Source organism: Myxine glutinosa, chromosome 1 (genome assembly GCF_964187855.1).
Source record: "Myxine glutinosa chromosome 1, kmMyxGlut1.1, whole genome shotgun sequence".
In the NCBI taxonomy this organism is placed as follows: domain Eukaryota; kingdom Metazoa; phylum Chordata; class Myxini; order Myxiniformes; family Myxinidae; genus Myxine; species Myxine glutinosa.
The window spans coordinates 281,204,170-281,216,399 of NC_136261.1; positions in this window are offsets into that span (position 1 = coordinate 281,204,170).

Sequence of the window (12,230 nt, forward strand, 5' to 3'; positions counted from 1 at the left end):
CTTCGTTGCACCAGAATGTGATTGTATGGCACCGTTAGGAAGTTTAGGACCTCCCAATACCTCCCCGCAGCTCTTCCTCATGGTACAGCAACAACAACAGCAACAGCAACAACAACAACAGCGGCAGCGGCGCGGGGAGTGTGCGTCCTCACTCCGGCTTGGTTGGTGGGGGGTGTTGGGAGGGCACCAAGCCTTTCCAACGAGCCGCCATCGAGCATGTGCTCGACGGGGTTACCACGTAGGGGCTCGCTGTCAGCTCCTCGTCAAGGGCGGAGCCCGGTAACCCCCCGCACCCAATAGAAGCGGCGGACCGATCCCATCTAATGGGCGGAGCCAACGAGCCGAGGGCGTGTCACTCCCCGCTGAGCATGCGCAGGAAGAGGGAGGTGACGTCAGATGCGCGCAGAGCTGAAGGAGAAAGGACGCACCCTCCGAGCGCTGAGAGACCTCCCAAAGACTGAGCTGTATCCTGTCCCTGAGCCAAGGTGCACCTTGTGCTATCGACTGCCTGTCCTTCCCTGCCATCAATCCCTGTGTAAGTCAGTCTTGTTCCGTTTGTCTGTGGTCTGTCTGGGATAGATAAGATTGTGTCTAAGTGCCTATCTCTTCTGTGCTTTACCTCATACCTTGTAATCTACCCCTTTTCTCCACCACCAATTATATCCTCCTCCGGAGGTCTTGAGAACTGTACCCCTTGTGTCGTTTCATTTATCCCAGTCGTTGTGTCCTTTCCAAATCATTGATTTAGCATAGCACGACTTGGTCAACGTCGAGTGGAATCGGGTGAGTTGGGGAAGAATCGGGGGAATTGTTAGGTCGCGGCAATACCACCGCTCAGTAAATAACATCAAATCCGCGATCCGTAACAACTGGTGTCGAGGAGTGAGATCGGACCCGAAGCGCGCTTTACGCGCTCAAAATTACAAGTAACCGAAATTTGTTTTGTTTTAAAATAAAAACCCGAATTTTGAAAGTCGCGCTATGGCGGATCAAGACGGCTGGGTTCCGGTAGAGGAGAGTGAGGCAGGATCGATCCAGGACCAAATTGAGGGACATGAGGAGAGCGAAGCAGTGATGGCGGCAGGTTCGCAAAATGGCGTCCTCGTGCACGAGGTTACGGGCGCGCAAAATGGCGCCTCGCACATGGCTACAGCGACCGCGCCCGCGACCGTAGCAGCGCCGTTGGTGGATTTGAACCTTTTTTTTATACAAATGAAGGCCCTTATGGACAAGAATAGCGAAGAAATGGAAAGCAGAATGATGGGGGTAATGGGGAACCGGATGGATGCTCAGAGTGAGCGATTGGCGGGCCAAATGGGGGTAATGGGGAACCGGATGGTAGCTCAGGGTGAGCGATTGGAGGGCCAAATGGGGGTAATGAGGGACGAAGCGAGGGGTACCGGTGAGGGGTTAGACAATGGGATAAAAGAGGTAAAGAATGGGTTAACGGGGGTGGAAAATAGAATGGCTGCCCAGGAGAATCAGATAGAGGGAGTGAAAAATGGGTTAGAGGGGTTAGGAAACAGTATGGAAGGCAAATTGAGGGACATGAGGGACCAAGCGGCAAGGGAAGTTAAAAAAATGGGGCAGCAGATAGAGGGGGTCAGAATGGGGGTAGAAACTAAATTGGATGCTCACAGGGAGGAAATGGAGCAGATGAGGGTGGCATCTGGGCAGGAGATGCAAGTGATGGGAGAAGAGATCAGAAGAGGTGTGAGTGAGGAGGTCGGAGGAGTGCGTGAGGAGGTGAGGCACTGTAAGGAGCGCATGGAGAAGGAGGTGAGAAAGGGGACTGTAAAATTGCAAGGTGGTATAGAGGAGTTGACGCTGGGAGTGGAACAGCTGACGGAGGGACAAAAAGGACTAACGGAGCAGGTTCAAAGGAACACTGCGGTATTAGGAGGGTTAAAAGCGACACAAAACGACATAAAAAATGACTTGATAGCGACACAGAGGCAATGTCAGATGGTACGTGAGGGACTGACAACGAGGTTGGACGAGGTGACAGAGGTAATGGAGACGAAGGACCGGCAGGTGAGGACGCACATGGAAACGGTCAAGGTAGCCTTAGAGGACGAACTTGAGGAGACGCACCGGGAAATAAAAGAGGTGAAGCAGAAATTAGAAGAAGTGGAAGAAGGGGTGAGCGAAATTAAGAAGCGACGGAGAGGGGATAAGAAAGAGATAAAGGAGGAAGTAAAAGAATTGGTCCAAAGTCTGTGTTCGGATCGTGATGATGTGCTCATTAACCGGATGAGGGATTCGCAGGTGATGGAGGAGAAGCGAAGAGAAAAAGGACCCGGTGTAAGTGGTGACCAATATGGTCGTGCGTATGATGCGCCAGGGGATTTAATAAGCTTGGGGGTCGAGATGGACCCGGGTGTTCGTGAGAGGCCGTTGGTGAAGTGTGCGACAGGTCTGGTGTGCGAAATAGGAGGTGTGCGAGAAAGTCCGACTCTGGGGTGTGTGAGGAAAAAGTGCGTGCCAAGGAGTGAGGGTGCTGTCGAGAGTGAGTCGGTCGTAGCGCGTGTGCGAGGGAGCACATGGAAGCGCGTAGTGAGGAGTGTTACGGAGGGTGTAAAGGGAGAATGCACGCCTGTGGTGAGTGTTACAGAGGATGTAACGGGAGAGGGTGTGCGAGAAAGATGTGTGACGGACAGGTGCATGGGGAAAGAGTGCGCTGTCAAAAGTAAGGAAGAGTGTACACCTGTGGTGAGTGTTACAGAGGGTGTAACGGGAGAGTGTTCGCGAGAAAGGTGTGTAACGGACGGGTGCATGAGGAAAGAGTGCGCTGTCGAGAGTAAGGGTGAGTGCGCTGTCAAGAGTGGAGGTGAGAGTAGTAAGAGTGACACGGAGCGTGAGTTGGTTGTGACAGGTGAGAAAGGAAGCACACCTGGAATGGTAGAGCGTGTGTGGGAATGCACGCTGGAATTGGTAGTGAGGCACGTGGTTGGGTGTGCGAGTGAAAGCACACCTGTGATTGTCACAGAGGAGGTGACCGAGGAAGGGGCGCGAAGAGGTGTGTTGGTGAGGTGTGCGACCAACGAATGTGTGCCAAAGTGTTCGGTGGTCAGGTGTGTGACCAAGGCTGTGAGTGGAATGAGTGTACCTGGGTGTGTTAGAGAAGGTACGACGAGGAGCATGGGAACAGCTGGATGTGTGAGCAAGGAACGGGCTGCGGGGTGTAAGCATGCAGGTGAGGCATCGACGGTAACCGGGTTAGAGGTTAGAGCGACTTATAGCCGAATCGGGCCCTCGGTGCGCGTCGGGCAGCTTCGCGTGCCGCGAGAACCAGCGGGGATCCGAGCCACGGCGGGTTCGAAAGGACCGCCGTACGCGATCCACGCTGGGCCTCGCTTTGAACGGCCGCGTCCGTGCTCCACTAGGCGGAGCGGGCAGCCCGATAGGAAGGGTCGTCATGGCGACCACTTTTTGTTGAGGCATTCCGGCAGGTCGAGATCGGGCCATGGGATGGCTCCGTGCCGAGATGGTGCGTGGGACCTCGGCCCGGGTAAACCTCCTTCCCTGCACCGAATGCGGGACGTATCCAGCCGCTGGCACCAAACAACCCGCATTCATGGCTTGGCTGTATGAAGCCGAGCTTTAGAAGTTAATTGGCGCACCGAGAGGCATTAGTAAGTAGACTGTAATGACGAGGTTAGTGTTTTGGACCCAAAATTAGAAAAAAACAAAATTTGATGATTGGCAAAGGATTGGCAGTAATGATTGGCAGATGATGGGTAGTGATTGGCAAATTTTTGATTTGTTGAAATTTGATGTGCAAAATTGGTAGTGGGAGATGCCCGATGTGGTGGGATGGCAACTCTGTCATCCCTCACGAATAGTGGGGCAAATGCGCTATAGATTAGGGGGTTTATGGCAGTGAAAACTAGCCCGGGTGGGTTAGGATATTGTGTGTAGGGCCCTAGAAGATGACATTAGGTAACGATAAGGTTAGGTAGTGACTGATACCTGTAGTGGGGACGTAGTAGCTTAGTGTTTGATAATGACGTGGGAGCGCTGAGTGTAAGGGAAGACGGGGAAGCACAAGTTTCAGAGGGGAGTAGTTAGATGAGATGATGCCATGTGGTTGAGGATTGAACAGGTGTGATTGCACAGGTGTGCAACTGGACAGGTGTGTGGAGCAGTGTATGAGTAGTGAGTGTTGTGGATCAGCGCAAATGCGCTTGGGGGAGAGAAGGGTGCAGGCGGCACCAAGTATGAGAGCACAGGTGTGCAAGTACAGGTGTGTGGAATACATGGAGTATTGGAATGAGTGGTGTGGAGAGAGTTGGAGTAAGTGGTACGGAGTGGTGTGCATGGTGCGAAGGTGTGGATGGGGGAAGAGTGGACCCCTTTTCACGAGTACCCGGGGCGGGTAGTGTAAGTGTTAGGTAGAGGATATAGGTAAATTGTGGTTGGATATTGGCATTTGTGGTGCGGTTGCAGAATGGTATTGTGGATGGGTGCATTAGTGTTGTGGAAATGGCTGGGCGTGTAGCCTGTTAGTGTGTGTAGTTGGTTTGGGCACTCCACCACTGTGAGGATGTCGGCCAGGTGAGGCCGCAGGTGGGCTCTGGGAGCCGTTAGTGTCAGTGGGTGCCTGAGGATCCCGGGTGTGGATCGGGCAGCCCGTGCCAGAGAGGGCACTGAGGGGGTGAGAGTGCGAGAGGGCCTTCCCCAGTTAGTTAGGTTAGGGTGAGGAGCAGGTAAGCTCGGGTGGCAACTACAGTGGTGGAGGTGTGCAGGTGGGTAGACCTGCTGGGAGAGCTACACGTCACAGCCCAGAAATTGTGCGAGGGCACCGGGAGATGAATCGGGGGAGTGAGACCCCAAATTGGGAAGCACCACAGTTTGGTCAATGGGAATTGGTTTTTAGAACCCATAGTGTAAGTTGGCCAATGGATTGGCAGGGAAAGACCCCGGGTAATGTAAAGTTGTTAAAGTCATTTAGAAAATAGTTAGGATTGATGAACCTGTCGCACCATACGCAGCCACTTACCTGAGGTGATGATGATGACTCCACACCTGTGTTTTCTTTGTTTTGTGTTGCAGGAAAGGAGAATTGCTGTGTGGATTTGTGAGACGCATCACGACGTGGATGAGACATTGGGGTGATTCCATCTCTCCCTCCCTCGGAGGGACTGATGATGAATTGGTGATGGCAAATTTTGATGTTGAGTTGGAAATGGCAAATTTGATTGGTTAGGAGGGAGAGAAGACGAATTTGGTTTATGGGAGGAACGGGGAAGAGAGTAGGGACGGTTGTTTGATGTGTAAAGTAGATGATACAGTAAGGGGTAAGGGAGGGGCAATGTAGGTTACCTGGTGGGGGGGGGGGGGGCGTACGGTAGGAACGTACCTGTCTCACCTGGTTCCCATGTGCCCCCAGAGTGCATTACCTTGTATTGCGTGCACTTTTGCGCCCTTACCACCTTACTTACTTGTTTCTTTTGTCTCCCACCTCCGAGGATCTGGCTTTGGGGCGGAGAGAGAGGAGAGAGAGGTGCTGGCTCCGCAGTTGTGGGCCTGTACTTTCGCTGCTTGCTGCCTGGATCGATACACCATATGGACCGCAATTTTTGTGGCCGCCCACAATGGACCGCAGTTCTTTTGCGGGCAAGCACCACCTGTTGATGGACCTCTGGGTCAACGTGGCACATATGCCATACAGGTGAACCACTTATAGTTGGCCCCCCTGACGGCCACAATTTAGAAATGGACGCGGTTGGCGCCTTTCTTTATTCCTAAAGAAGCCAGAAGGACAAGAGAAGGCAAGACCAGCGGCAGAACATCGGCCGGCTGCGACACCACCGGTGACTATGAACACTTTATTGGTGCACCGGATGGTGCTGACTGTATGAATGGGGTGGTGCTTTTGGTGCTTGGATGGGGTGCTCTGCACATTATTAAAGGCCGTAAGGCCACAGGGCACTCGTGGGTTGGTGTATCGATGCTGGCATGCGTGCTCTCTCTCTATGCATAACATCTGCATGTGTTCCTCAAAGAACAGGTCCTGGATCGTAGTGTAAATATCAGTCTTGTGTAAATGATGCTCCCTACTGGCTGTATGTTTAGTTTGAGGATTCTTTCCGCGATTCGGTTATCCTGTGGGTGTGTTTCTGTGAGGAGAAGGGTGCAACGTCGCAGGGGGACATATTTACTCATTTGTGAACATCTGTAAAACTGTCGCACTCAGGGTTGAGTTAATAGTAGAGGGAACTACATCTGAGTGCCACATTAAAGTAGGTAAAAATTTATCGGGTCGGGACGCCCGAGGTAGAGAGGGGTGCAATGTTGCGGATATGAGATTGGCCTCCATCCATATCCGCTTGTAAATATTCCCCTATTTCCTCCATACTTCCCAACTATCCCCAATCCCCCATTCCCTAGTCCCATTTTCTGTAAACAACACTCTGTAGACCCGACCTCCCCCTATTTCCCCATTAAATGTCGCATCCAGGTCCACCGCATCTCACGTAGACAACTATAGGACATCTTGCTAGTTATTCTTAGTCTATGTCAGTTAAGGACTCGTTTCCATTAATTCTGACTCTTCGTTGCACCAGAATGTGATTGTATGGCACCGTTAGGAAGTTTAGGACCTCCCAATACCTCCCCGCAGCTCTTCCTCATGGTACAGGCAACAACAACAGCAACAGCAACAACAACAACAGCGGCGGCGGCGCGGGGAGTGTGCGTCCTCACTCCGGCTTGGTTGGTGGGGGGTGTTGGGAGGGCACCAAGCCTTTCCAACGAGCCGCCATCGAGCATGTGCTCGACGGGGTTACCACGTAGGGGCTCGCTGTCAGCTCCTCGTCAAGGGCGGAGCCCGGTAACCCCCCGCACCCAATAGAAGCGGCGGACCGATCCCATCTAATGGGCGGAGCCAACGAGCCGAGGGCGTGTCACTCCCCGCTGAGCATGCGCAGGAAGAGGGAGGTGACGTCAGATGCGCGCAGAGCTGAAGGAGAAAGGACGCACCCTCCGAGCGCTGAGAGACCTCCCAAAGACTGAGCTGTATCCTGTCCCTGAGCCAATGTGCACCTTGTGCTATCGACTGCCTGTCCTTCCCTGCCATCAATCCCTGTGTAAGTCAGTCTTGTTCCGTTTGTCTGTGGTCTGTCTGGGATGGAAAAGATTGTGTCTAAGTGCCTATCTCTTCTGTGCTTTACCTCATACCTTGTAATCTACCCCTTTTCTCCACCACCAATTATATCCTCCTCCGGAGGTCTTGAGAACTGTACCCCTTGTGTCGTTTCATTTATCCCAGTCGTTGTGTCCTTTCCAAATCATTGATTTAGCATAGCGCGACTTGGTCAACGTCGGGTGGAATCGGGTGAGTTGGGGAAGAATCGGGGGAATTGTTAGGTCGCGGCAATACCACCGCTCGGTAAATAACATCAAATCCGCGATCCGTAACAATATGATACCAACAAATATATGGCCCCATGTTTTTATATATATCCGGGACCCTTATCCAGCTGGTATAATGTTTATATATGTATATATATATATATATATATATATATATATATATATATATATATATATATATATATATATATATATATATATATACAGTATATATATATACAGTATATATATATACAGTATATATATATATATATATATATATATATATATATATATATATATATATATATCCCAAATAAACATTTGATCACAATAAATATATGGCCCCAAGTTACATATATGGCCCAAATAAACATTTGACCTATATAAATATGGACCCAAGTTACACATATGGCCCAAATAAACAAATATAAACCTGGCCCAATAAGGTCATAGTTAGTGTTATTATTACCTCCGCCACCAAAGGTGGATGGAGGTTATGTTTTCACCCATGTCTGTTTGTTTGTTACCTTCGCAAAAGCGGAAGGTTATGTTTTGATCGCTGTGTATTTATTTGTATGTCTGTGTGTGTGTGTGTGTGTATGTTATTCGCATAACTCAAAAAGTATTCAACCGAATTGCATGAAATTTGGTGGGATGATTGGTTATTATACGGGACACATTTGATTAGATTTTGGGAGCAATCGGGTCAAAGGTCAAGGTGAAGGTCACGAAAAGGTCAAAATCGTATTTTTACCATAGCGCGGTCAATTTTTATCCAATTGGCATGCAACTAATGCCAAAATGTTCAGAATTCAATGCCCGATCTTGTGATATACGACATGACCCAGTGAAGACATTACCCTTGTTAGCGGTTGGGGGTCAAAGGTCAGGGGGGTCACGACCTTGCAAAATGTGCGTTTTTTGTCATAACTCGGTCAATTCTTATCCGATTTGCATGAAATCAGCACCAAACTGTTCACTGTTCTGTTCCCTACACTCCCATGCCAAGTACAGAACAGTAGCTGCGGCGAAGGTATGCGCTCTACCGAGTGCCCGTTCTAGTTTGTTTGTGCGTTTGTGAACAAAATATCTCAAAACATTGTGGACGGATTCGGACAAAATTTGGCAGAGAGGTAGCGTATGTAACAAGGACGAAATGATTAGATTTTGGTTAAGATCCGGATTCGAATCCGGCTACTTGAATTTTTTAAAGTGATTCTTCACCATTGGGAGATCGGGCCAAACACGATACATAGTAGGATATCTCAAAAGGTTGTGGACAGATTTGGACGAAACTTGGTGGAGAGATCGAGTATGTGACAAGGAAGAATCGATTTGATTTTGGTGAAGATCTGAATATGGATTCGGATATGAGAATTATTTAATTTTTGAAGTGATTCTTCACCATTGGGAGATAGGGGCAAAAACGATACATAGCAGGATATCTCAAAAGGTTATGGATGGATTTGGATGAAACTTGGTGGACCGGTTGTGTGTGCGACAAGGAAGAATCGATTCAATTTTGGTGAAGAGCCGGATCCAGCTGGTATAATTTTTTTAGTGATTCTTCACCATTGAGTGATATATGGCCAACCAGGCGGAGATATGCTCTCTACTGAGTGCCATTCTAGTTATTAATAGTGTTAGTGTGTTATTGTTATTAAATAGTGTATATTATTTATTTGACAAATAAATATGGTACCAAGTTATATATGGCCCAAATAGACATAAGAGCCCAACAAATATATGGTTCCATATTATATAGAGCCTTAATTAACATATGACCCCAATAAATATATGGACCCAGTAAATATATGGCCCCAATAGCGAAACCCGCGAATAGTGGGGCATTGTTTCAATGGAAAAAGGCGGGATAGGTTCCCGAGTTGTGAAAATCCACAAATAGAGAGGAACAAATCGTGAACAGCGAGGCAAAATCCGCAATTGGTGATACAAATCACGAGAATGTCGAAGATAATCTGCGAAGGTCGATGAAAGTCCCGGAAATGGTGAGACAAAACCCACGAATGTCGACAAAAACACGCGAAGGTCGATGAAAATCCACGAAGGTCGACGAAGATCCGCGAAGGTCGATGAAGATCCACAGAGGTCGATGAAAATCCCATGAATGTATGCCATGGCATTGCTTCAATGGGGAAAAGGGGTATATGTTATAGGTTCCCGGTGGTTCCTGAACAATAGAGAAAAATTTAAAAAGTTTAAAATGTTTTCAACCGCAAATGCACATGATTACAGTTTCACAGAAAAAATGCTTACAAAAAAACCAAAAAAAAACGACAACACCAGGTACCATTTCCAATTTATTGAAGGAATGCGCTTACAGATTATTAAAAGAGTTAACCATGCCGTCGCATCCCCGGTGTTAAGACCCCTGGATGACGGATGACCGAAACGAGTTTTCAGTCAGAGGCGTATTTCAAACCTTGGCGGCATTGTCTTTGACATGCGCAGGAAAGGCTCGAAGCCTTATCTGATCCGGTACACACAGGGTTATTCAGAACCCACAAAACAAAGAAACGAACCAGGACAAGAAAAGTAAAATTCAACAAATAATGATTTTCTGAAAATAAATTGGACTGAAAGCTCGCATTCTCCGTCGTGCGAGGTCCTTCCTTGGCACACCTGAGCTCCTCACCACATTCATCCACAGCTCAATGGAATACTGTTTTCCCCTCTGGGCTGGTGTTCCTGCCTCACACCTAGCTCGTCTTCACGCTGTCGAAAACAAAGCTTTCAGAATCATTGGAATCTCCCGCGATGAAGCTAACTCGAGGTCCTTTCACTCACTCACCACAGGCAGGTTGGTGGTCTTTATGTATTCTACCGACTCCTCTCCGGCCTAGCTCCCCCAGCTCTATCTGTGCTCTGTCCCCCAAATATTCCTACAGGTCGCACAATATCTGCCAGTAACCCTCTTCTGGTGAAATTGCCAAAATCAAGGCTCTCTGCCCACCTTCACTCCCCTTTACTCCCACCTCTGGAACAAACTCCCTCACTCTCTTCAATCCCACTCCTCCCTCCAGGTCTTCAAAACAGCTGTTCACCACCATCTCTTATCTTCCCCCATCCAAAACCGTGATCTCTTCTAACCCCGTTAATTCACCCCAAATCCACTTTTTTTTGAAATACCGACTTTTTTCTTTACTGGAAGTTCCAGCAGTGTCCATGTGTTTTATACTTTCCCACCCCCCCCCCCCACACCCTCCCCCCCCGCATTCCCATGCCTCCTCCCCCCCAAACCCTCTCCCTCCCCATCTTGTCTCCCGCTCTCTTTTATGTATGTTTTGTGTGTCAGTTTTTTTTTTGTAATTGATGCTCTTACATTTAGCCCTTATGCCATTTTTTGTGATTTTTTGTGATGCTCTTTTTGTGATTTAGCTCTTACACAAGCCTCGATCTTGTATACAAAAAAAAAATAAAAAAAATGCAAAGCCAATAAAATGAATGTGAAGTAAAAACTATTTCCGAATATGAGATGTCTCCATCAGACTCATATACAAACAAGGGGGAAAGATAAATAAAAATAACTTCCCTTATTGTAGGGCTGGCCCTCAGCTCTGGCCCCAAAGTGCGTAGAGGGTGAGTTGGTCGTTGCTGCTGGTGTAGCCGCTTGTGCGGGACGCGCCCCGATAATGGCGCCGAACACGTGCATTAGAGAAAATTCCCAGGCGTGAGCAGGCATTCAACCGAGCCCTTCCTCACTTCCACCGCCAAGCACAACGTGGCCCCAGCTCCCCCAAAAGTTACCACAGTCCAATGACACCACCCTCCTCCAACGTTGCAAAAACTCCACAATGCTCCGAAGGATCTCTGCATGAGTGCACACAAGAGGAGCGACCGTCCGCCATGCAGCCAGGACCAGAAGAATACCAAGATGGCGAGACGGTGTCTTTTTCCTCCAGCTCTCGAATGTTCGACGCTGACGTTACACTCTGTCCAATCACCAAGCGCTATTCCATCATCCATCACTAATACCAATCCCCTAGCTCAGGGCGTGGTCTCCACGTCACAAGTCGTCGGGGTGCAGGGGGCAGAGTCTCGTCTCTGTTTGGGAATGTTCGGATGATGTTGGGGTTTCCTTGCTGATTGGCAATTGCTGTTTCTGTCGGACCTGGCGGCACTGTGAGCAAATAGAGCCATTGCCTGGCCGGCTGAGTTTTATAAGAACATAAGGGAAAAATCACAGGGAGACAACAAATACTGGGGATTATTAACCATAAGCCCTATAATTAATTAGCACAACACCACCTCCTTATGGCGACATGAAAACACTCTTAGCTTGAACATTTACCCTGCTGATGTACATCGATGGGTTTCTTCTTCTTCACGTCATACGGTCCATACGAAAACCTACACATTCTGAACTTTCTTAAGGTATTCCATGCCTACTCCCACAAACGTAACACAGCGCCCCCTCCCCCGAACCGTAGCTCATGCAAGGTTCACTGCAGGCGTAACCGTTCCAGCCTTAACACTTACCGACTCACACTTAATTAGACTTTGAAATAAATAAGGAGGGGCTGTGGGAAGCGAGCCATAGCTAACTTACCTGTCCTTACCGTTCTACACCCTTTAAGCAACAATTAAAATATGTACAAAACCCTTGAGTTCCTCGCTCCTAAAGGTGGGTTTTCACGGGACACGCGAACGGTTCGCGAAGGATGCGAATGTCGAAAAAATGGCAAAGTCCAACATTCGTATTTTAGGCTCCAAAAGTTCGCCAAACATGCACGGGGGTTCGGAAGCGTCGTCAATTGTTCGCAGGAGTCGTTTTTTGTTCGGCGGGTATTTCAAAAATGTTTGAAATAATAACACATTGCAAAAATGTTTGAAATACCCGCCGAACAAAA